We start from the raw sequence: 26904 nt of genomic DNA on the forward strand, positions 1-26904 counted from the left end.
AGAATGTAACCCCTATTACTTGTGCTAAGTGCACTAGGGGGAGAAGGTAACCCTTTTTGCCAGTGAAATAGTGGGGTGCCATTGCACTAGTGGGAGAATGTAACCCCTATTACTGATGCTAAGTGCACTAGGTGGAGAATGTAACCGCTATGTCTAGTGTACTAGTTAGTGTACCATTGCACTAGGGGGAGAAAGTAACCCCTACTGCTGCTGTTAGGTGCAATGGGGGATAATGTAATCCCTATTATTGCTTTTAAGTTCACTAGGGGGAGTGTAACCACTATTGCCAGTGCAGTAATGGGAGTGCCAGTTCACTAGGGGAAGAAACTAACCCCTATTACTAGAGCAAGTGCACTAGGGGGAGAATGGAAACCTTTACTATTGCAGTTAAGTGCACTATAGGGAGAGTGTAACCCCTATTGCCAGTGCACTTATGGGAGTGTCAGTGCACTAGGGGGGTAATGTAAGCCCTATTACTGCTCCTATGTGCACTAGGTGGATAATGAAAATGCTATAACTGCTGCTAAGTGCACTAGGTGGAGAATATAACCCCTATTTCCAATGTACTAGTTGGAGAACCAGTGCGCTAGAGGAAGAATAGAACCTCTATTGCCAGTGAAATAGTGGGGGCACAATTGCAATAGGGGGAGAATGCAACTCAAATTACTGCTGCTAAGTGCACTATGGGGAGAATGTATCCCCTGTTGCCAGTAAAATTGTGGGAGTGCCATTACACTAGTGTGCGAATGTAAGCCTTATTACTGCTGCTAAGTGCACTGTGGGAAGAATGTAACCTCTATTGCCAGTGTACTAGTGAGACTAACAGTGAACTAAAGGTATAATGTGACCCATATTACTGCTGCTAATTGCACTAGTGGGAGAATGTAACCCCTATTGCCAGTGATATAGTGGGAGTACCATTGCACTAGGGGTCAAAGTAGCCCCTATTTCTACTGCTAAGTGCATTAGAGAATATAACCCCTATTGTCAATTTACTAGTTGGAGTACCAGTAAAGTAGGGGGAGAATTTAACTCCTAATATCAGTGAAAAAGTTGAAGTGCCATTGCATTAGGGAGAGAATATAGCCCCTATTACTGCTGCTTAGAGCACTAGGGAGAGAGTGTAAAACCTATTACCCATAAAATAGAGATTGCATATCATTGCACTAGGGGGAGAATGTAACCCCTTTTACTGCTGCTAGGTGCACTAGGGGGAGAATATAACCAAAATTGCCAGTGCACTAGTGGGAGTATCAGTACACTAGAGGGAGAATGTAACCCCTTTTATGGCTGTTAAGTGCACTAGGGAGAGAATGTAACCGCTATTGCCAGTGAAATAGTGGGAGTGCAATTGCACTAGGAGAGAATGTAACCCCTATTACTGCTGCTAAGTGCACCATATATAGAATGTAACCCATATTGTCAATATACTAGTTGGAGTACCAGTGCAGTGGGGGGTGTATGAAACCCCTATTACTGCTGCTAAGTGCACTAGTGGGAGAATGTACTCCTTATTACTGCTGCTAAGTGCACTATAGAGAGAATATAACCCCTATTTTCAGTGTACTAGTGTGAGTACCAGTGTAGTGGGGGGAGAATGTAACCCCTTTGACGGTTGTTAAGTGAACTAGGGGGAGAATGGAACCCCTATTGACAGTGAAATAGTGGGAGTGTCATTGCACTAGAAGTAGAATGTTACCCCTATTACTGCTGCTAAATGCACTAGAGGAAGAATGTAACTCCTATTGATAGTGTACTATTAAGATTTTCATTAAACTAGGGGAGAATGTAACTCCTATAACTGCTGTTAAGTGCACAAGGGGAGAGTGTAATCCCTATTGCCAGTTCTCTAATGGGAGTGCCAGTGCACTTGGGGGGAATGTAACCCATATTACTGATGTTAGTGCAATAGGGGAGAGTGTAAACCCTATTACTGATTAGTGCACTAAGGGAAAATGTATCCCCTTTTGCCAGTGAAATAATGGGGGTGCCATTGCACTAGGTGGAGAATGTAACCCATATCACTGCTGCTAAGTGCACTAGGGGGAGAATGCAAACCATATTATCAGTGTACTAGTTGGAGTACCAGTGCACTGGGGTTACAATGTAGACCCTACTGCTGCAGTTTAGTGCACTAGGGGGATAATATAACCCCTATTGCCAGTGAATTTGGAGTGCCAGTTCACAAGGGGGAGAATGTAACCTCTATTGCCAGAGTACTAGTGGGAGTGCCATTGCACTAGGGGAGTATGTAACCCATATTACTGTTGTTAAATGCACTAGGGGAGAGTGTATCCCCTATTGCCAGTGCACTAGTGGGAGAACCAGTGCACTAGGGGGAGAATATAACACCTATTACAGCTGTTAAGTGCACTGGGGGGAATGTTATCCCTATTACCAGTGCACTAGTGGGAGTGCAAGTGCACTAGGGGGAGAATATAACCCATATATCTGCTGTTAAGTGCACTAGGGAGAGAATGTAACCCCTATTGCCAGTGTACTAGTGGGAGTGCTAGAGTACTAGGGGGAGAATGTAACTCCTATTTCCAGTGTACTAGTTGCAGTACCAGTGCACTAGGGGGAGAATGTAACCCTTATCACTGCTGCTAAGTGCACAAGGGGAAGAATGTAAACCCAATTGTCAGTGAAACAAAGGGAGTACCAGTGCTCTAGTTGGAGAATGTAACCCCTATTTCAAGTGTACTAGTTGGAGTACCAGTGTACTAGGGGAGAATAGGAAAAGGTTTTTGTTGGAACCACACCAGTCTTAGATACACAAATGATGTCCTCTGAAAAACTGAATTAGTATCACAGAATTGCTTCTAAATATAGCAAGCATGCACATATGGATTAACAGTCCTCTTGCATGTGTGTGTTGCTTTCAGTGGTGCTCCCTCAAGTTGAAACATGTCAGAAAAAAGGGGTCAAAAAAGGAATTGGAAAGTAGACTCTTGTGTGGGAGCACTTTAATTCAGAAGATTTAATATATTATGTTCAATGTTGGTAAAATCATAGCTTTATAAAAAAATTTATTAAAACTAAATTGTGTAAATCAATAACTTCGTGAAAATATAACAAATTATATAATTAGTGGTATGAATACCACAATATACAAAGAGCCAGAAATTAATACCCATGGCTAATTAAATGTTATCACATGATTACATAATGTTCCTCATATAGTATACGGCCATCATTTGTTCTGCAGATATCCAATTAGGAAATGTTTGTCGCAGAATATATTTCACTAGGGAAGAATGTAAGCCCTATCACTGCTGCTAATTGCACTAGGGGGAGAATGTAGCCCCTATTGCCAGTGTACTACTTGGAGTACCTATGCATTGGGGTTACAATGTAACCCCTATTACTGCAGTTTAGTGCACTAGGGAGATAATGTAATCCATATTGCCAATGCACTAGTAGGAGTGCCAGTGCACTAGGGGAGAATATAACCTCTATTGCTAGTGTACTATTGGGAGTGCCATTGCACTAGGGGGAGTTTGTAACCCCTATTACTGTTGTTAAGTGCACTAGGGGGAGAGTGTATCCCCTATTTCCAGTGTACTAGTGAGAGTATCAGTGCACTAGGGGGAGAATGTAACACCTATTAATGCTGTTAAGTGCACTAGGGGGAGAAAGTAACCCCTATTGCATGTGCAATACTGGGAGTGCAGTTGCACTAGGGGAGAATGTAACCCCTATCACTGCTGCTAAGTGCACTAGGGGGAGACTGTAACCCCTATTGCCAATGAAATAGTGGGAGTGGCATTGCACTAGGGGGAGAATTAAACCCCTATAACTGCTGTTAAGTGCACTAGGGGGAGAATGTAACCCCTTTCACTGCTGCTAAGTGCACTAAGGGTAGAATGTAACACCTACTGGCACTGCACTAGTGGGAGTGCAATTCCATCAGGGGAGAATGTAACCCCTATTACTTGTGCTAAGTGCACTAGGGGGAGAAGGTAACCCTTTTTGCCAGTGAAATAGTGGGGGTGCCATTGCACTAGTGGGAGAATGTAACCCCTATTACTGATGCTAAGTGCACTAGGTGGAGAATGTAACTGCTATGTCTAGTGTACTAGTTAGTGTACCATTGTACTAGGGGGAGAAAGTAACCCCTACTGCTGCTGTTAGGTGTAATGGGGGAGAATGTAATCCCTATTATTGCTTTTAAGTTCACTAGGGGGAGTGTAACCACTATTGCCAGTGCAGTAATGGGAGTGCCAGTTCACTAGGGGAAGAAACTAACCCCTATTACTAGAGCAAGTGCACTAGGGGGAGAATGGAAACCTTTACTATTGCAGTTAAGTGCACTATAGGGAGAGTGTAACCCCTATTGCCAGTGCACTTATGGGAGTGTCAGTGCACTAGGGTGGTAATGTAACCCCTATTACTGCTGTTATGAGCACTAGGGGGAGAGTGTATCCCCTATTTCTAGTGTACTAGTGTGAGTATTAGTGCACTGGGGATAGAATGTAACACCTATTAATGCTGTTAAGTGCACTAGGGGGAGAAAGTAACCCCTATTGCATGTGCAATACTGGGAGTGCAGTTGCAATAGGGGGAGAATGTAACCCCTATTACTGCTCCTATGTGCACTAAGTAGATAATGAAAATGCTATAACTGCTGCTGCTAAGTGGACTAGGTGGAGAATATAACCCCTATTTCCAATGTACTAGTTGGAGAACCAGTGCACTAGGGGAAGAATAGAACCTCTATTGCCAGTGAAATAGTGGGGGCACAATTGCAATAGGGGGAGAATGCAACCCAAATTACTGCTGCTAAGTGCACTATGGGGAGAATGTATCCCCTGTTGCCAGTACAATTGTGGGAGTGCCATTACACTAGTGTGCGAATGTAAGCCTTATTACTGCTGCTAAGTGCACTGTGGGAAGAATGTAACCTCTAATGCCAGTGTACTAGTGAGACTAACAGTGAACTAAAGGTATAATGTGACCCATATTACTGCTGATAATTGCACTAGTGGGAGAATGTAACCCCTATTGCCAGTGATATAGTGGGAGTACCATTGCACTAGGGGTCAAAGTAGCCCCTATTTCTACTGCTAAGTGCACTAGAGAATATAACCCCTATTGTCAATTTACTAGTTGGAGTACCAGTAAAGTAGGGGGAGAATTTAACTCCTAATATCAGTGAAAAAGTTGAAGTGCCATTGCATTAGGGAGAGAATATAGCCCCTATTACTGCTGCTTAGAGCACTAGGGAGAGAGTGTAAAACCTATTACCCATAAAATAGATTGCATATCATTGCACCAGGGGGAGAATGTAACCCCTTTTACTGCTGCTAGGTGCACTAGGGGGAGAATATAACCAAAATTGCCAGTGCACTAGTGGGAGTATCAGTACACTAGAGGGAGAATGTAACCCCTTTTATGGCTGTTAAGTGCACTAGGGAGAGAATGTAACCGCTATTGCCAGTGAAATAGTGGGAGTGCAATTGCACTAGGAGAGAATGTAACCCCTATTACTGCTGCTAAGTGCACCATATAGAGAATGTAACCCATATTGTCAATATACTAGTTGGAGTACCAGTGCAGTGAGGGGTGTATGAAACCCCTATTACTGCTGCTAAGTGCACTAGTGGGAGAATGTAACCCTTATTACTGCTGCTAAGTGCACTATAGAGAGAATATAACCCCTATTTTCAGTGTACTAGTGTGAGTACCAGTGTAGTGGGGGGAGAATGTAACCCCTTTGACGGCTGTTAAGTGAACTAGGGGGAGAATGGAACCCCTATTGACAGTGAAATAGTGGGAGTGTCATTGCACTAGAAGTAGAATGTTACCCCTATTACTGCTGCTAAATGCACTAGAGGAAGAATGTAACTCCTATTGATAGTGTACTATTAAGATTTTCATTAAACTAGGGGAGAATGTAACTCCTATAACTGCTGTTAAGTGCACAAGGGGAGAGTGTAATCCCTATTGCCAGTTCTCTAATGGGAGTGCCAGTGCACTTGGGGGGAATGTAACCCCTATTACTGATGTTAGTGCAATAGGGGAGAGTGTAAACCCTATTACTGATTAGTGCACTAAGGGAAAATGTAACCCCTTTTGCCAGTGAAATAATGGGGGTGCCATTGCACTAGGTGGAGAATGTAACCCATATCACTGCTGCTAAGTGCACTAGGGGGAGAATGCAAACCCTATTACCAGTGTACTAGTTGGAGTACCAGTGCACTGGGGTTACAATGTAGACCCTACTGCTGCAGTTTAGTGCACTAGGGGGATAATATAACCCCTATTGCCAGTGAACTTGGAGTGCCAGTTCACAAGGGGGAGAATGTAACCTCTATTGCCAGAGTACTAGTGGGAGTGCCATTGCACTAGGGGGAGTATGTAACCCATATTACTGTTGTTAAATGCACTAGGGGAGAGTGTATCCCCTATTGCCAGTGCACTAGTGGGAGTGCAAGTACACTAGGGGGAGAATATAACCCATATATCTGCTGTTAAGTGCACTAGGAAGAGAATGTAACCCCTATTGCCAGTGTACTAGTGGGAGTGCTAGAGTACTAGGGGGAGAATGTAACTCCTATTTCCAGTGTACTAGTTGCAGTACCAGTGCACTAGGGGGATAATGTAACCCTTATCACTGCTGCTAAGTGCACTAGGGGGAGAATGTAAGCCCAATTGTCAGTGAAACAAAGGGAGTACCAGTGCCCTAGTTGGAGAATGTAACCCCTATTTCCAGTGTACTAGTTGGAGTACCAGTGTACTAGGGGAGAATAGGAAAAGGTTTTTGTGGGAACCGCACCAGTCTTAGATACACAAATTATGTTCTCTGAAAAACTGAATTAGTATCACAGAATTGCTTCTAAATATAGCAAGCATGCACATATGGATTAACAGTCCTCTTGCATGTGTGTGTTGCTTTCAGTGGTGCTCCCTCGAGTTGAAAAATGTCAGAAAAAAGGGGTCAAAAAAGGAATTGGAAAGTAGACTCTTGTGTGGGAGCACTCTAATTCAGAAGATTTAATATAGTATGTTCAATGTTGGTAAAATTGCTTTATTAAATTTTTATTAAAACTAAATTGTGTAAATCAATAACTTTGTGAAAATAGAACAAATTATATAATTAGTGGTATGAATACCACAATATACAAAGAGCCAGAAATTAATACCCATGGCTAATTAAATGTTATCACATGATTACATAATGTTCCTCATATACTATACGGCCATCATTTGTTCTGCAGATATCCAATTAGGAAATGTTTGTCGCAGAATATATTTCACTAGGGAAGAATGTAAGCCCTATCACTGCTGCTAATTGCACTAGGGGGAGAATGTAGCCCCTATTGCCAGTGTACTACTTGGAGTACCTATGCATTGGGGTTACAATGTAACATAGAAACATAGAAACAGAATTTGTCGGCAGATAAGAACCACTTGGCACATCTAGTCTGCCCCTTATTATTTTTATTTTTTTTATATTATTTTTTATCACTAACCTTATTTGATCCTTATTTCTTTGTAAGGATATCCTTATGTCTATCCCATGCATGTTTAAATTGCTCTACTGTCTTAGCCTCTACCACCTCTGATGGGAGGCTATTCCACTTGTCCACTACCCTTTCTGTGAAATAATTTTTCCACAAATTTCCCCTGAACCTCCCCCCCTCCAGTCTCAGTGCATGTCCTCGTGTCCTATTGCTTCTTTTCATTTGGAGAATGTTTCCCTCCTGGACTTTGTTAAAACCCTTGATATATTTGAAAGTTTCTTTCATGTCCCCCCTTTCCCTTCTCTGCTCCAAACTATACATATTGAGATTTCTTAGTCTTTCTGGGTATGTTTTGTGATGTAGGCCATGCACCATTTTAGTTGCCCTCCTTTGTACAGTTTCTAATGTATTAATATCCTTTTGAAGATATGGCCTCCGGAACTGAATACAGTATTCTAGATGAGGCCGTACCAATGACCTATACAGTGGCATTATTACTTCTTTCTTTCTGCTGCTGATTCCTCTCCCAATGCAGCCAAGCATCTGACTAGCCTTCCTCATTGCCTTGTTACATTGCTTACCTGCTTTTAAGTCATCTGAAATAGTGACTCCTAGATCCCTTTCCTCCTCAGTAGTTTCCAGTATAGTGCCATTAATACTGTATTTAGCTTTAGGATTTTTGAGACCCAAGTGCATGATTTTGCATTTTTTGGCATTAAACTGTAATTGCTAGACTCTTGACCATTCCTCTAGTCTACCTAGATCCTCAATAATTTGTTTTACCCCACCTGGTGTGTCTACCCTGTTGCATACCTTTGTGTCATCTGCAAAAAGGCATACTTTCCCTTTAATGCCATTTGCAATGTCACCAATAAAGATATTAAAAAGCACTGGTCCAAGTACAGATCCCTGGGGTACTCCACTGGTAACATTTCCCTCCTGTGAATGCACTCCATTTACCACAACTCTCTGTTTTCTATCCTTCAACCAAGATCTTATCCATTCAATAATCCTAATATCCAATTCCAAACTTTCAAGTTTATTTAGCAGTCTGCGATGTGGAACTGTGTCAAAAGCCTTACTAAAGTCTAGATAAGCTATATCCATGGCTCCACCTTTATCTATCACTTTAGTCACCCAATCAAAAAAGTCAATAAGATTTGTTTGACATGATCTCCCCCCAGTGAATCCATGCTGTTTGGGATCCAGTAAATTGCCGGATTTGAGATAATCTACAACTCTTTCTTTTAAGAGTGTTTCCATCAATTTCCCTACTACTGATGTAAGACTCACTGGTCTGTAGTTGTTTGCCTCTTCCTTGCTTCCACTTTTGTGCATTGGGACTACGTTTGCTCTTTTCCAGTCCCCTGGAATTTCTCCTGTAGCTAATGACTGGTTGAATAATTCTGTCAATGGTGCTACCAGCACCTCTTTAAGTTCTTTTAGTATCCTTGGATGTATCCCATCTGGCCCCATAGATTTGTCCACTTTCAGCTTTGAGAGTTCTGTTAGGACCTTCTCCTCTGTAAATGTACTTGTTTCATTTTCCTGAATATCCCTGCAACTTAACTGTGCCCCCTTCCCCTCTCTTTCAGTAGTAAATACTGAGCAAAAATAATCATTAAGATGATCTGCTATTAAATTGTCTCCTTCAACAAGACTCCCAGTGTCCGTCTTTAGTTTTATAATTCCGCCTTTTGTTTTTCTCTTTTCGCTTATATACCTAAAAAAAAGTTTTGCCTCCTTTACCCACTGACTGGGCCATTTTCTCCTCAGCTTGTGTTTTTGCACATCTGATTACCTTCTTTGTCTCCTTCTGTCTAACAAGATATATCTTTTTGTCTTCATTATTTTGTGTCTGCTTATATTTCCTAAAAACCATCTTTTTTGCTCTCACAATATTTGCTACTTTTTTTGAAAACCACACTGGCTTCCTTTTCCTTGTGTTTTTCCTAACAGTTTTGATACAAAGGTCTGTTGCCTTCAATATTGCACATTTGAATGTTTCCCACCTCTCCTGCACTGTTTCCAAGTTCCTCCACTCTGCCAAAGAATCGCTTACACATTTTCCCATCCCTACAAAATCAGCCTTCCTAAAATCCAACACCTTTGTTTTTGTATGGGACCAGTCAGTCTCTGTCTTAATGCTGAACCATACTGCTTGATGATCACTGGATCCCAGGTTTTCACCCACTTTTACGTCCGATAATCTGTCTCCATTTGTAAGAAGTCTAATATTGCGTCTTTCTGAGTGGGCTCCCTCACCAATTGGTGGAGGGATGCTCCCTGATGGGAATTTAAAATGTTCCTACTTCTAGTGGAACTAGCAACAGACACCTCCCAGTTTACATCAGGAAGATTAAAGTCTCCCATGATTATTACCTCTCCTTTTAATGCCATTTTAGTTATGTCCTGCAATAGGTTCTTGTCAAGTTCCTCTTCCTGACCTGGTGACCTGTATATCACGCCAATACGAATAATCAACTTTTCCCCTGTTTCTATGGTCACCCAAAGGGCCTCAGTTTTTTCTTCAATACTTTGTATTAATGTAGTATTTATGGCATTTTTTACATACATTGCTACCCCTCCTCCGAGTTTTCCAATTCTGTCCTTCCTAAATAAAGTATATCCCGGTATAGCTATGTCCCAGTCATGATTTTCATTGTACCATGACTCTGTAATTGCCACAATGTCTAGATCATCCCTTGTCATTATTGCAGTTAGTTCTGGGATTTTATTTCCTAAGCTCCTAGCATTTGCACACATAGCTTTTAGAGTTTTGTTGTGCTTTTTCTGTTCCTAGCTATGTTCTTCTCTCTGCCTATTTTTATTTGGTTTTGATCTGAATTATCTTCTGTTGCTGTGGATATGCTTCCTATTCCCTTTGCCTGCAGAAACAATGCCTCTGTGTTGGGGGAGCAGATTTCTTTATTCCTATTTGGTTCACTGCCCCCCTTTGTTAGTTTAAATAACCCCTATTACTGCAGTTTAGTGCACTAGGGAGATAATGCAATCCCTATTGCCAATGCACTAGTAGGAGTGCCAGTGCACTAGGCGAGAATATAACCTTTATTGCTAGTGTACTATTGGGAGTGCCATTGCACTAGGGGGAGTTTGTAACCCCTTTTACTGTTGTTAAGTGTACTAGGGGGAGAGTGTATCCCCTATTTCCAGTGTACTAGTGAGAGTATTAGTGCACTAGGGGGAGAATGTAACACCTATTAATGCTGTTAAGTGCACTAGGGGGAGAAAGTAACCCTATTGCATGTGCAATACTGGGAGTGCAGTTGCACTAGGGGGAGAATGTAACCCCTATCACTGCTGCTAAGTGCACTAGGGGGAGACTGTAACCCCTATTGCCAATGAAATAGTGGGAGTGGCAATGCACTAAGGGGAGAATAAAACCCATATAACTGCTGTTAAGTGCACTAGGGGGAGAATGTAACCCCTTTCACTGCTGCTAAGTGCACTAAGGGTAGAATGTAACACCTACTGGCACTGCACTAGTGGGAGTGCAATTCCATCGGGGGGAGAATGTAACCCCTATTACTTGTGCTAAGTGCACTAGGGGGAGAATGTAACCCTTTTTGCCAGTGAAATAGTGGGTGTGCCATTGCACTAGTGGGAGAATGTAACCCCTATTACTGATGCTAAGTGCACTAGGTGGAGAATGTAACCCCTATGTCTAGTGTACTAGTTAGTGTGCCATTGCACTAGGGGGAGAAAGTAACCCCTACTGCTGCTGTTAGGTGCAATGGGGGAGAATGTAATCCCTATTATTGCTTTTAAGTTCACTAGGGGGAGTGTAACCACTATTGCCAGTGCAGTAATGGGAGTGCCAGTACACTAGGGGAAGAAACTAACCCCTATTACTAGAGCAAGTGCACTAGGGGGAGAATGGAAACCTTTACTATTGCAGTTAAGTGCACAATATCAGTGAAAAAGTTGAAGTGCCATTGCATTAGGTTGAGAATATAGCCCCTATTACTGCTGCTTAGAGCACTAGGGAGAGAGTGTAAAACCTATTACCCATAAAATAGATTGCATATCATTGCACTAGGGGGAGAATGTAACCCCTTTTACTGCTGCTAGGTGCACTAGGGGGAGAATGTAACCAAAATTACCAGTGCACTAGTGGGAGTATCAGTACACTAGGGGGAGAATGTAACCCCTTTTATGGCTGTTAAGTGCACTAGGGAGAGAATGTAACCCCTATTGCCAGTGAAATAGTGGGATTGCAATAGCACTAGGAGAGAATGTAACCCCTATTACTGCTGCTATGTGCTCCATATAGAGAATGTAACCCATATTGTCAATATACTACTTGGAGTACCAGTGCAGTGGGGGTGTATGAAACCCCTATTACTGCTGCTAAGTGCACTAGTGGGAGAATGTAACCCTTATTACTGCTGCTAAGTGCACTATAGAGAGAATATAACCCCTATTTTCAGTGTACTAGTGTGAGTACCTGTGTAGAATGTAACCCCTTTGACGGCTGTTAAGTGAACTAGGGGGAGAATGGAACCCCTATTGACAGTGAAATAGTGGGAGTGTCATTGCACTAGAGGTAGAATGTTACCCCTATTACTGCTGCTAAATGCACTAGAGGAAGAATGTAACTCCTATTGCTAGTGTACTATTAAGATTTTCATTAAACTAGGGGAGAATGTAACTCCTATAACTGCTGTTAAGTGCACAAGGGGAGAGTGTAATCCCTATTGCCAGTTCTCTAATGGGAGTGCCAGTGCACTTGGGGGAAATGTAACCCCTATTACTGATGTTAGTGCAATAGGGGAGAGTTTAACCCGTATTACTGATTAGTGCACTAAGGGAAAATGTAACCCCTTTTGCCAGTGAAATAATGGGGGTGCCATTGCACTAGGTGGAGAATGTAACCCCTATCACTGCTGCTAAGTGCACTAGGGGGAGAATGCAAACCCTATTACCAGTGTACTAGTTGGAGTACCAGTGCACTGGGGTTACAATGTAAACCCTACTGCTGCAGTTTAGTGCACTAGAGGGATAATATAACCCCTATTGCCAGTGAACTTGGAGTGCCAGTTCACAAGGGGGAGAATGTAACCTCTATTGCCAGAGTACTAGTGGGAGTGCCATTGCACTAGCAGGAGTATGTAACCCCTATTACTGTTGTTAAATGCACTAGTGGAGAGTGTATCCCCTATTGCCAGTGCACTAGTGGGAGAACCAGTGCACTAGGGGGAGAATATAACACCTATTACAGCTGTTAAGTGCACTGGGGGGAGAATGTAATCCCTATTGCCAGTGCACTAGTGGGAGTGCAAGTGCACTAGGGGAAGAATATAACCCATATATCTGCTGTTAAGTGCACTAGGAAGAGAATGTAACCCCTATTGCCAGTGTACTAGTTGGAGTGCTAGAGTACTAGGGGGAGAATGTAACTCCTATTTCCAGTGTACTAGTTGCAGTACCAGTGCAGTAGGGGGAGAATGTAACCCTTATCACTGCTGCTAAGTGCACAAGGGGGAGAATGTAAGCCCAAATGTCAGTGAAACAAAGGTAGTACCAGTGCTCTGGTTGGAGAATGTAACCCCTTTTTCCAGTGTACTAGTTGGAGTACCAGTATACTAGGGGAGAATAGGAAAAGGTTTTTGTGGGAACCGCACCAGTCTTAGATACACAAATGATATCCTCTGAAAAACTGAATTAGTATCACAGAATTGCTTCTAAATATAGCAAGCATGCACATATGGATTAACAGTCCTCTTGCATGTGTGTTGCTTTCAGTGGTGCTCCCTCGAGTTGAAAAATGTCAGAAAAAAGGGGTCAAAAAAGGAATTGGAAAGTAGAGGGAGCACTCTAATTCAGAAGATTTAATATATTATGTTCAATGTTGGTAAAATCATAGCTTTATTAAATTTTTATTAAAACTAAATTGTGTAAATCAATAACTTTGTGAAAATATAACAAATTATATAATTAGTGGTATGAATACCACAATATACAAAGAGCCAGAAATTAATACCTATGGCTAATTAAATGTTATCACATGATTACATAATGTTCCTCATATAGTATACGGCCATCATTTGTTCTGCAGATATCATATTAGGAAATGTTTGTCGCAGAATATATTTCACTAGTGGAGATTGTAAGCCCTATCACTGCTGTTAATTGCACTACGGGGAGAACCCCTATTGCCAGTGTAGTAGTTGGAGTACCTATGCACTGGGGTTACAGTGTATTCCCCGTATTGCTGCGGTTTAGTGCACTAGGGAGCTAATGTAACCCCTATTGCCAATGCACTAGAAGTGCACTAGGGGAGAATGTAACATCTATTGTTAGTGTACTATTGGGAGTGCCATTGCACTAGGTGGAGTTTGTAACCCCTATTACTGTTGTTACGTGCACCAGAAGGGGTGTATCCCTTATTTCCAGTGCACTAGTGGGAGTATTAGTGCACTAGGGGGAGAATGTGACATCTATTAATTATGTTAAGTGCACTAGGGGGAGAATTTTACCCTTATTGCCAGTGCACTAGTGGGAGTGCCAGTGCACTAGGAGAATGTAAACCATATTACTGCTAAGTGCACTATGGGGAGAATATTACCTCTATTTCTGCTAAGTGCACTAGGGGGAGAATGTAACCCATATTGCCAGTGCACTAGTGGGAGTGCCAATGCACTAGGGGGATAATGTAACCCCTATAGCTGCTGTTAAGTGCTCTAGAGAAAGAATGTAACCCCTATTGCCAGTGTACTAGTGGGAGTGCTAGAGCACTAGGAGGAAAATGTTACCCCTGTTATTGCTATTAAGTGCACAAAAGGGATAACGTAACCACTATTGCCAGTGAAATAGTGGATTTGCAATGAACTAGGAGAATGTAACCCCTTTTGTTGTTAACTGCTCTTGGAAGAGAATATAACCCCTATTTCCAGTTCACTAGTGGGGTGCCAGTGCACTAGGGGTAGAATGTAACCCCAATTGCCAGTTAAATGGTGGGAGTACCATTGCACAAGGATGAGAATGTAACCCTATTGTCAATATACTAGTGGGAGTACCAGTGCACTAAGGGGAGAATGTAACCCTTATAACTGTAGTTAAGTGCACTAGGGGGAGAATGTAACCCCTATTGCCAGTTTGCTAATTGAAGTGCCAGTGCACTAGGGGCAGAATGTAACCACTATTACCGATGCTAGTGTACTAGGGGGAGAATGTAACCCAAATTAATGTTGTTATGTGCACAAGGTAAGGAATGTAACCCCTATTGCCAGTGCATAAATGGGAGTGTCAGTTTACTAAGGGGAGAATTTAACACCTATAAATGTTGTTAAGTGTACAAGGGGGAGAATGTAACTCCTATTTCCAGTGAACTAGTGGCAGAATATAACCACTATTACTGGTGCACTAGGTGAGAATGTAACCCCTATTACTGCTGCTTAGTGCACTATAGAATGTAACCCCTATTTTCAGTGTTCTAGTTTGAGTATGAAACCCCTATTACTGTTGTTAAGTGCACTATGGGGATAGTGTAACCATTATTACCAGTGCACTAATGGGAGTGACAGTGCACTAGGGGCAGAATGTAACTCCTATAACTGCTGCTATGTGCACTTGGCGAGAATGTAACCTTTATTACTGCTAAGTGCACTAGGTTGAGAATGTATCCACAATTGCCAGTGTACTTTGGGGAGAATGTAACCCTTATAAACTGCTACGAAGTGCGCTGGGGGAAGAATGTAATTACTATTTCCAGTGTATTAGTTAGAGTGCCAGTGCACTAGGGTGCGAATGTAACCCCTATTACTGCTGATAAGTGCACTAGGGGAGAATGTAACCCCTATTACCAGTGAAATAGTGGGATTACCAGTGCACAAGGGTAAGTGTGTAACCCCTATTTCTGCTGGTAAGTGCACTAGTGTGAGAATCTTACCCCTATTCCTAGTGTACTTTTGGGAGTGCCAGTGCACCAGGGGGAGATGTAACCCCTATTAATGCTGTTAAGTGCACTAGGTGGAGAATGTAACTCCTAATGTCAGAGCACTAGGGGGAGAATATAACCCCTATTACTGCTGCTAAGTACTGACAGTGACAGGATAATCTTGTATTGCAGAATGTAATGGTTTTATAGAGGGAGGTTGTCATGGAGACAAAATGTATTAGAGACCTAGAGGAGTGCATGCCATTGAAATTTCTAAAATTGTGCTAGATGACATAACAATGAGTTGAAGAGAGGTCTGAGATACCTGTAGAGCAGGATTTCTAAAACAGAAAGATAGGAGAAAACTGACATGAAGCAAAGAAATCAAGGTGAAACCAGCAAAGTATAATGGGGGGAAAGAAAGTGAGCATGGCAGAAAATAGCAGGAGACAGGGAAGTTATGAGGAGGGGTGGGACCTGGAACTTGGACTTTCCATTAATATTAGCCAAAGTAAACTGTAAGCTGTAATAAAAATTAAAATGCCGGCTATAATCAGCATTAAGTACGCAGCTCTATTACTTCTGCAAAAATGGGAGTAACCTGGGCAACCAATACAAATACCTCAAAAATTCAAAAAGAGTATGACGGCTGTGCAAAACCAAAGATTTTATTAAGTCTTTTTAATGGACTGATTATGCAATATTTAAAGTATTGATGCAAACTTGCTTCATGTCTGACAGCTCATGGGAATTGTTCTACTCCCATGTGAATCCTCTGATGTGCAACAAGAGCTGCCTTTTCAACAAAGCATTTCCTGCACTCAGAATAAAAATGGTTTCTTGCCCTGTGATGTTTAATAAGACTTGATACTTGTCTAAAACATTTCCCACAGTCTGAACATGGAAGTAGTTTGAGACCTGAGTGAATAAACTTATGTCTACTAATATCTGATTTCTGTGTAAAACATCCTCTAGTCAGAACACAGAAATGGCTTCTCACACATGTGACTTCTCTGATGTCTAATAAAATTTGATTTACATGGAAAACATTTCCTACACTCAGACAATAAAAACGGTTTCAGACCTGTGTGAATAACCTGATGCCTGTGAAGATCCAATTTCTGTGTAAAATATTTCCCACACTCAGAGCATGGAAATGGATTTTCCCCCGTGTGGCTTCTCTGATGTTGAGAAAGATTTGATTTACTTGGAAAATGTTTCCCGCAATCTAAACATGGAAATTGTTTATTTACATCGTGACTTATTTGATGTGCAACAAGATCTGATTTCTGTGTAAAACATTTCCCACACTCAGAGCATGGAAATGGTTTCTCACCTGTGTGAGTTCTCTGATGTCTAAGAAAGGTCGTTTTGCATCTAAAACATTTACCGCATTCAGAACAAGCAAAGATACCTGTGACAGCTGTAATATGTGTAAAAATAGGATTTTAATACCTACAGGTAAATCCTTTTGTCTTAGTCCGTAGAGGATGCTGGGGTCACCAAACGAACCATGGGGTATAGACGGGATCCACAGGAGACATAGGCACTTTAAAACTTTGAAAAATGGGTGTGCACTGGCTCCTCCCTCTATGCCCCTCCTCCAGACTCCAGTTATAGGATCTGTGCCCAGGGAGACAGACAAATATTGAGGAAAGGATTTATTGTTAAATTAAGGTGATATTCACATCAGCACACACTGCAAACACGCTGCACAATATAACCCAAGCCAACGGCATGAACCAATGTCAGCAACAGAATTAATAACTGCAGATAAAGTACGCACTGGGACGGGCGCCCAGCATCCTCTATGTACTAAGAGAAAATAATTTACCGGTAGGTATTAAAATCCTATTTTCTCATAAGTCCTAGAGGATGCTAGAACCATGGGGTGTATGACTCTGCAGCACTGATTGACCAAACTTGAGGTCATCATTGGCCAGGGTATCAAACTTGTAAAACTTTGCAAGAGTGTTTGAACCTGACCAAGTAGCCGCTCAGCAAAGCTGTAATGCCGAGACCCCCTCGGGCAGCCGCCCAGGACGAGCCCACCTTTCTAGTAGAATGGGTCTTTACCGATTTCGGTAATGGCAATCCTGCCGTAGAATGAGCACGCTGAATCGTACCACAGATCCAGCGCGCAACGGTCAGCATGGAAGCAGGACAACCAATCTTATTGGGAGCATACAGGACAAACAGAGCCTCTGTTTTCCTAATCTGAGTCGTTCTGGCGACATAAATCTTCAAAGCTCTGACCACATCCAGAGACTTTGACTCAGCAAAAGCGTTAGTAGGCACAGGCACCACAATAGGTTGGTTCATGTAGGAAGAGGAAACCACCTTCGGTAGAAATTGCTGACGTGTCCTCAATTCAGCTCTATCTTCATGGAAGATCAAATAAGGGCTCTTGTGAGACAAGGCCGCTAACTCAGACTCCCGCCTTGAAGATGCCAAGGCCAACTGGATGACCACTTTCCAAGTGCGGTACTTCAACTCCACCTCCTGTAAAGAATCAAACCAATGTGATTGAAGGAACTGCAACACCACATTAAGATCCCATGGTGCCACTGGAGGCACAAATGGAGGTTGGATGTGCAACACGCCTATCACGAAAGTCTGAACTTCTGAAAGGGAGGCCAATTGCTTCTGAAAGAAAACCGATAAGGCTGAAATCTGTACCTTAATTGAGCCCAATTTTAGGCACGCATCCACACCTGCTTGTAGAAAATGGAGAAAACGTCACAGCTGAAACTCTTCCGTAGGAGCCTTCTTGGATTCACACCAAGAAACATATTTTCTCCAAATATGGTGGTAATGTTTAGACGTTACCCCTTTTTTGGTCTGAATAAGTGTGGGAATGGCTTCACTGGGAATACCCTTACGGGCTAGGATTTTGTGCTCAACCGCCATTCCGTAAAACATAGCCACGGTAAGTCCTGGTACACGCACGGCCCCTGTTGTAACAGGTCCTCGCTCAGAGGAAGAGGCCAGGGATCTCCTATGAGTAATTCCTGAAGATCTGGATACCAAGCCCTCCTTGGCCAGTCTGGGACAATGAGAATTGCCCGAATCTTTGTTCTTATGATCTTTAGAACATTTGGAATGAGAGGAAGTGGAAGGAATACATACACCGACTGAAACATCCACAGTGTCACCAGTGCATCCACTGCTATTGCTTGAGGGTTTCTCGACCTGGAACAATATCTCTGAAGCTTCTTGTTGAGACGAGATGCCATCATGTCTACTTGAGGAACTCCCCAATGACTTGTCACCTCTGCGAAGACTTCTTGGTGGAGGCCCCACTCTCCTGGATGGAGATTGTGTCTGCTGAGGAAGTCTGCTTCCCAGTTGTCCACTCCTGGAATGAAGTTCGCTGACAGAGCGCCTGTATGTTTTTCCGCCCAGTGGAAAATCCTTGTGGCTTCTGCCATCGCCGTTCTGCTTTTCGTTCCGCCATGATAGTTTATGTACGCCACTGCTGTTACATTTTCCGACTGGATCAGTACAGGTAAATCTTCAAGAAGATGTTCCGCTTGCAGAAGGCCGTTGTAAATGGCCCTTAACTCCAGAACGTTTATGTGGAGACAAGTTTCCTGACTTAACCATCTTCCTTGGAAGTTTTATCCCAGCGTGACTGCCCCCCAGCCTCGGAGGTTTAAATCCGTGGTTACTAGGATCCAGTCCTGGATCACGATCCTGCGCCCCTCTAGGAGGTGAGTGCTTTTCAGCCACCACAGGAGTGAGATCCTGGTCTTGGAAGACAGGATTATCCTCCGGTGCATGTGTAGGTGGGACCCGGACCACTTGTCCAACAGGTCCCACTGGAACACTCTGGCATGGAACCTGCCAAACTGAATGGCCTCGTAGGCCGCAACCATCTTCCCCAGCAACCGAATGCATTGATGGATTGACACTCTTGCTGGTTTCAGAATTTGTTTGACCAGACTCTGGAGTTCCAGAGCTTTGTCCACTGAAAGACTCTCTGTAGTTCTGTGTCCAATATCATTCCGAAAAATGACAACCGCGTCGTCGGAATTAACTGTGATTTTGGCAAGTTTAGGAGCCAACCATGTTGCTGAAGAACTGTCAGGGAGAGTGCAACGTTTTTCACCAACTGGTCCCTAGATCTCGCCTTCATCAGGAAATCGTCCAAGTATGGGATAATTGTGACTCCTTTCTTGCAAAGGAGAACCATCATTTCCGCCATCACTTTGGTGAAAATCCTTGCAGCTGTGGACAGACCAAACGGTAACGTTTGAAATTGGTAATGACATTCTTATATTGCCTGATGCGGAGGATAAATGGGAACATGTAGGTAGGCATCCTTTATGTCCACCGACACCATAAAATCCCCTTCCTCCAGACTGGAGATCACTGCTCGGAGAGACTCCATCTTGAATTTGAATTTCTTTAGGAAGAAATTTAGGGATTTCAGGTTGAGGATTGGTCTGACCGAGCCATCCGGCTTCGGGACCACAAACAGGATTGAATAAAAACCTTCTCCCTGTTGTGACTGGGGAACCATGACGATAGCTTGATTTTGACACAAGTTTTGTATTGCGTCGCAAACTACCTCCCTGTCTGGAAGAGAAGCTGGTAAGGCCGATTTGAAAAAACGGCGAGGGGGAACGTCTTGAAACTCCAGATTGTACCCTTGGGATACTATTTGTAAAATCCATGGGTCTAGGTCCGAACAAACCCAACACTGACTGTAGAGTTTTAGACGTGCCCCCACCGGTGCGGACTCCCGCATAGGAGCCCCAACGTCATGCGGTGGAATTGGCAGAAGCCTGGGAGGACTTCTGCTCCTGGGAGCCTGACAAGGCTGGTGATCGTTTACCTCTTCCTCTAGTAGCAAGGAAGGACCTTGGCTCTTTCTGTATTTATTGGTTCAAAAGGACTGCATCTGATAGTGGTGCGTTTTCTTTTGTTGTGGATGAACATAAGGCAAAAAAGATGACTTACCCGCAGCAGCTGTTGATACCAAATCATCCAGACCGTAGCCAAATAAGGCCTTACCTTTATATGGTAGGGATTCCATACTTTTCTTGGAATCAGCATCAGCATTCCATTGGTGAATCCACAACGCTCATCTAGCTGAGACTGCCATGGCAATGGCCTTTGATCCCAAAAGACCAATATCTCTCGCAGCTTCCTTTAGGTAAACTGCCGCGTCCTTGATATAACCCAACGTCAAGAGGATGTTATCCCATCTAGGGTATCTATGTTAGATGACAAGTTATCCACTTTTCAATAGCACTACTCATCCACGCAGAGGCAATGACCGGTCTGAGTAGTGTACCTGTGGTCGTATAAATGGATTTTAACGTAGCTTCCTGCTTACGATCCGCAGGGTCTTTAAGGGCTGCCGTGTCAGGTGACGGGAGAGCCACCTTTTTAGACAACCGCGATAGGGCCTTGTCCACAATGGGGGGTGACTCCCACTTTTCCCTATACCCAGTGGGAAATGGATAAACTACCTGAATCCTTTTGGGAATTTGACATTTTCAGTCAGGACTTTCCCAGACTTTATCAAATAAAGCATTCAGTTCATGAGAGGGAAGAAACGTTATCTCAGGATTCTTCTCCTTATACATACAGGACCCTTTTATCCGGAACAGCAGGGTCCTCAGTGATATGCAATACCTATTTAATAGCCACAATCATGTACTGAATGCTCTTAGCCAATTTAGGATCTAATCTGGAATCACTATAGTCGACACTGGAATCAGTGTCAGTGTCGGTATCAGTGTCTGCCAACTGGGTAAACATACGTTTTTGTGACCCCAAGGGGACCTGAACTTGTAATAACATATCATCCACAGATTTCTTCCATGCTTGGGTCTGAGACTCAGACTTGTCCAATCTTTTACTAATACGAGCTACATTAGCATTCAAAGCATTCAATACATTTACCCAGTCAGGAGTCGGCGGTGCCAACATGGTCACCCCCCTCCTTTTGCATCTCTAATAGTCTCCTCCTGTGAAGAGCACTCAGCCTCAGACATGCCGACACACGTGTAATACACACCAACAGACACACTGGACTTATAGGGGACAGACTCACAGAGAAGCCTGTCAGAGACACACAGAGGGAATTTGCCAGCTCACACCGCAGCGCCAAATCAATGGGTCAGAAACGTTAACAAAAATGGCCCAGACCTGCAGCGCTTTTTATATTATATAATCTTGCATCAAAGAACCTGCCCCCCCCCCCCCCGTTTTGCACCCTGATACTTGTTGAGCAGTGTGAGGAAGGACCAGCGTCTCTGCAGCCAGCGGAAAAGAAATGGCGCCAAGTGAGCTGTGGGGACGAAGCCCCGCCCCCTTAATGGCGCGCTTCTGTCCTGCTCTTTATAATACGGATTATACTGGCAGGGGTTAGGACAGTGTTTTTACACTAATGTCCCCTCATGCCAGACTTTTGCTGAGGTAACTTAAGCTGCCCAGGGCGTCCCCCAGTGCCCTGCACCCAGTCGTGCTGTGTGTGTGAGCGGGAGCTTGGTGCGCAGCATCCGCCCGCTGCGTGGTACCTCAGGGAAATGCCGTCACTGAAGTCTTCTTTCGTCTACTCACCTGTCTTCTGGCTCTGTGAGGGGGTGACGGCTGGCTGTGGGAGCGAGCATCTGAGCGTACCCAGCAATCAAACCCTCAGGAGCTAATGGTGGCCTGTAACCAGAAGCAGAGCAGAAGTGGGTCATACTTCTCTTCCTTCAAGTCCCACGAAGCAGGGAGGTTGATGCCAGCAGCCTCCCTGAACATAAAAAACCTAACAAAAAAGTATTTTCAGAGAAACTCAGTAGAGCTCCCTGTAGTGTGTCCAGTCTCACTGGGCACAATTCTAAAATTGGAGTCTGGAGGAGGGGAGCAGAGGGAGGAGCCAGTGCACACCCCTTTTTCAAAGTCTTAAAGTGCCCATGTCTCCTGCGGATCCCGTCTATACCCCATGGTTCTTTTGGTGACCCCAGCATCCTCTAGGACGTATGAGAAAGTATGTGAGTTATCAGGAAAACATTCAGAATGATTAGATGGATGTATATTTAGGGTAATTATGTTTTCCCCTGGAGAATCGCAGGTAACGTCATCTTCAATTTTAAAATCCTGACGCCAAATGTGATATGGTTCCGATGGATTCTTGCTTTTGCGTCCATCTGATGAAAATATAAATATATGAAAACAGTCATTTTTATATCATTTGTTTTTAATATTGAGTCCATTTTCATACTAGGGGTTATTCAGAGATGTACACAGCCGGATCTGCATTCATCTCTGCACATGCTGAGGGCCACCCAGCACAGGGAAAGAACTCCCAGAAAGGTGATTCATTACTGTAATAAGTGTTTTTTACTCACCTGTGCTGTTATCTGTAGTGATGTCCTCCTCCCTACACTGCTGATCAGCCCTTATATACATATCTTCTTCTCCCTCCATAGGTTCTACCTTCATTTAAGTCAGATGTTCCACCTAAATAAACCACAAAAAATAAAACCTTACTGAAAATTATGTCTGACTTCATTAACGGAGAATAAACAGTAGAATACTGATGCAGACAGCTTCTCTACAGATCATACAGTGACAGTCACTTTGGTATATTAGTGATACCCTAAATTCCACCTACCTGATCCTCCTGTGGGATCCTGTGATTCTCCTCTGTATAATCCTGGGAATACAGAGGATGGGGACATCTCTCTGGGGTATCTCTGTTACTGGGTCCATCTGTAGGAGACGCACAGTGACCTAGTACAGTGTATATATGTGATTATCAGATGATGTGTATACAGGGGCCCCCATACCTGCTCCCCCATGTACAATACATGACAGTCTCCTCTTACCCAGTGATGTGAGGGGCCGGTTATTCTCCATCATCACGTCCTTGTACAGACCCTTGTGTTCCTCTATATACTCCCCCTCCTGCATGGAGAAATAGACAGTGACTTTGTGACACCTTATAGGAACCTGACACACACAATGATACAGTCATCGCCCAGACACATCCCCTGGTGTTACTGTATAATGTTCCATTCCCAGCAGTCACCACTCCGGTCATCACCCAGACACATCCCCTGGTGTTACTGTATAATGTTCCATTCCCAGCAGTCACCTCTCCAGTCATCACCCAGACACATCCCCTGGTGTTACTGTATAATGCCCCATTCCCAGCAGTCACCTCTCCAGTGATCACCCAGACACGTCCCCTGGTGTTACTGTATAATGCCCCATTCCCAGCAGTCACATCTCCAGTCATCACCCAGACATGTCCCCTGGTGTTACTGTATAATGCTCCATTCCCAGCAGTCACCTCTCCAGTCATCACCCAGACACATCCCCTGGTGTTACTGTATAATGCCCCATTCCCAGCAGTCACCTCTCCAGTCATCACCCAGACACATGCCCTGGTGTTACTATATAATGACCCATTCCCAGCAGCCACCTCTCCAGTCATCACCCAGACACATCCCCCGGTGTTACTGTATAATGCTCCATTCCCAGCAGTCACCTCTCCAGTCATCACTCAGACGCATCCCCCGGTGTTACTGTATAATGTCCCATTCCCAGCAGTCACCTCTCCAGTCATCACCCAGACACATCCCCTGGTGTTACTGTATAATGTCCCATTCCCAGCAGTCTCCTCTCCAGTCATCACCCAGACACATCCCCTGGTGTTACTGTATAATGTCCCATTCCCAGCAGTCACCTCTCTAGTCATCACCCAGACACATCCCCTGGTGTTACTGTATAATGTCCCATTCCCAGCAGTCAACTCTCAAGTGAGCAGCTGAATGATCTTGTTGGTGATATACAACAGGGTGGTGATATATAACAGTGTAAATAACAGGGTTGGTGATATATGGTGGTGATATATAACAGGGTAAATAACAGGGTTGGTGATATATAACAGGGTAAAAAAACAAGACAAATCTGAGACCACTACCAGGTCCTGGTAGAGTCTTCTCCCCTGGTTACTGTAACACCAGCTTAAAAGAGATCACTCTAAAAACATTTATTGAATTTCAATAATTCCATATGGCAACAATAAGTTTGGGATTGGATTATTAAAGTCAATGAGACCATATATAGTTATAGATAACTAAGTTCCTACAGCAAAGATTTTTGAAAGTGAGTTTATATAACAATATAATAGATCCTATACCACAAACTCACATAGTATACCTCTCTGCTCCCACTCCCTACCCCTCACTTTCACTCTGCCCTCCATACTTTGTGCAAGCTATCCACCAAGGTTAGGATACCAGTCCTTTGGGATGCTACATTGCCTAGTATATGAAGTGGCTAGTTTATAAAGTGACAGGTTAAAATCAATCACAGCATTATACCTGCATGTAATTATTTACATCTTCAACTGATATCGATTGTGGGTTGACTCCCCCTCTCTCCTTCTCATCAACCTATTCAGATCACTATTGCAGACCTCTCTCCTTCTCATCAACCTATTCAGATCACTATTGCAGACCTCTCTCCTTCTCATCAACCTATTCAGATCACTATTGCAGACCTCTCTCCTTCTCATCAACCTATTCAGATCACTATTGCAGACCTCTCTCCTTCTCATCAACCTATTCAGATCACTATTGCAGACTATTTCAACTGCTGTTAATGAAGTCTTACTAATTTTGATCAACTAGTATTTAAGTGGTCTGTGCTTTTATATCATAGCAGTGATCACATTGCATAGTTAAAACTTTAGAAAGCTGTTCTAAGTGGATATATATATGCACTATGTTAAGAACTTATAGTGATTGAGTGTGGTTTACTGACATTACATTTGTTAGATTTGATGAATACCTTTTACTGGAGGTGGAGGGTTGCTGTGTGTGGGTGGGGGATGTAATCAGGATGAACACGTTTCAGTAGTCCTACTTATTCAGTATAGGTCAGGATGCCAGTCCTTTTTTGACGCTACAGTGCCTACTATATGAAGTGGCTAGTTTATAAAGTGGCAGCTTAAAATCAATAGCAGAGTTAACCCAAAAAGGCAAACAAACAAACCAACTTTACTAAAGGACTGCATTACAAGAACAAAGCTCAGAGTCATTATGTGTCCTCTCCACAGCTCTACAAATAGAACACTAGGACTAAGGCTGAGAACATCAGGTCTGCCCCGGGCCTAACACTCAAGACAAGCAGGGAGTTATGGGGGGAGAGCACAGGAGCAGGCACAGCAGCGACATTTCCATGGACTTGAGTGTGTTCCTCACATTCTCATACCCACCTGTTCTGCTCCAATGAGGACCAGGACATTTATAATAAAAAAAAAAAATAATGTTATCCTTATTTTCTCCTTCAGGGTCCACAGTAGATCCACAGGATTTACATTGGGTTGTAGTTGGCAAGAGGATCAGGCACCAAACGGTTAAACTTTTGGGCTCCCAGCATGCTTCAGTCCAGCCTCCCTATAAACCTGCCCCCTGGCCCAGGGAACTTATAGCACTGTGTGCTATTCCTGTAATGTGTACCTCCACTGTTTGCACACCCTGTAACCTAGTATATCATACTACAACTACTACACTGCATCCCCGCATGTTAGTGCAAAGGGTTGTAGTTGTGCGATTTTTCACACAACTACAACCAATGCTGAATCGGGCCCTATGTGCAGTTTTTTATGTCTGTAAAGCACCTTGAGTCCTGTTGGAAAAAACCCATTATATAAATAAAATTATTATTATAATCAACTTCTCCGTTCCTTTACTTTTCTCTCTTATTTAAATAACTAGTTAAAAAAGCAAGACAAATTGGTCAGTAAGGCAACATTTTATTACCTTATTTGTATACAGACCACATATCTGCATGTTATATTCACAGAAACACATGAATGTTATTTCCTCTACTTATTCATTGAATAAAGGCTAAAAAATACAGGTAAGACATTAAATCATACTTAAACTAAAACATATTCCATTTGCCAGTGGGCACATAACACAGCACATAATGTGTAAATCGTTATAAAACACTTGCAGCCATGCACCGTCACTTGCTTAGAAATAGCCACAACTATTAAATAGGTATCAAATTAACTGATATACTAATGAAGTCACCTGCACTCAAGCATGGATATCCTTAAAACCTGGACAGTAATGGCAGGATTTGGCAAACTGCTTTAAGGTGTGTGTGTGTGTATATATATATATATATATATATATATATATATACGCAAACAAAATTATAGATCAAAGCACAATTGTCACCAAAATGCTGACCAGGCAGCCATTTTGGTAGCATCCTGAAAAGCGCAATGAATCCATCCATCGGGTAAAGGGTGGCCAATCCTGGGCTGTTTTTTCAATCCCAGGATTGGTTTGTTTCCTGTGTGCACACCCTGCCCCACCCCACACATGCAACTGACCATCATAGCACCTAGGAGGTCACTACCTCCTGTTCTATGAGGTCCGTGCGGCAGGTAGTGGGCAGCTGGCTGGCAGTGTGACCTGACTTCAAGTCAATGCACAAGGGGGGTAGGTGGAGGGAGCCAGGCAGTGTCTGAGCCTCCTGAGGAGACTCAATGCTGCCCAGCATTAAAAA

General features: G+C 43.2%; 1 long non-coding RNA gene across 1 annotated transcript in view; it reads left to right on the plus strand.

Annotated features, from left to right (window-relative positions):
• LOC135054692 (uncharacterized) overlaps positions 1–22842 on the plus strand; it is a 220646-nt gene extending 197804 nt beyond the window's left edge. The window contains exons 2-3 of the long non-coding RNA XR_010243552.1: positions 22595–22683; positions 22800–22842. This is a non-coding gene — a long non-coding RNA (uncharacterized LOC135054692). The remainder of the gene's footprint in view (positions 1–22594; positions 22684–22799) is intronic.
• Positions 22843–26904: the final 4062 nt, after the last annotated feature.

Source organism: Pseudophryne corroboree, chromosome 3 (assembly GCF_028390025.1).
Source record: "Pseudophryne corroboree isolate aPseCor3 chromosome 3, aPseCor3.hap2, whole genome shotgun sequence".
Lineage (NCBI taxonomy): Eukaryota > Metazoa > Chordata > Amphibia > Anura > Myobatrachidae > Pseudophryne > Pseudophryne corroboree.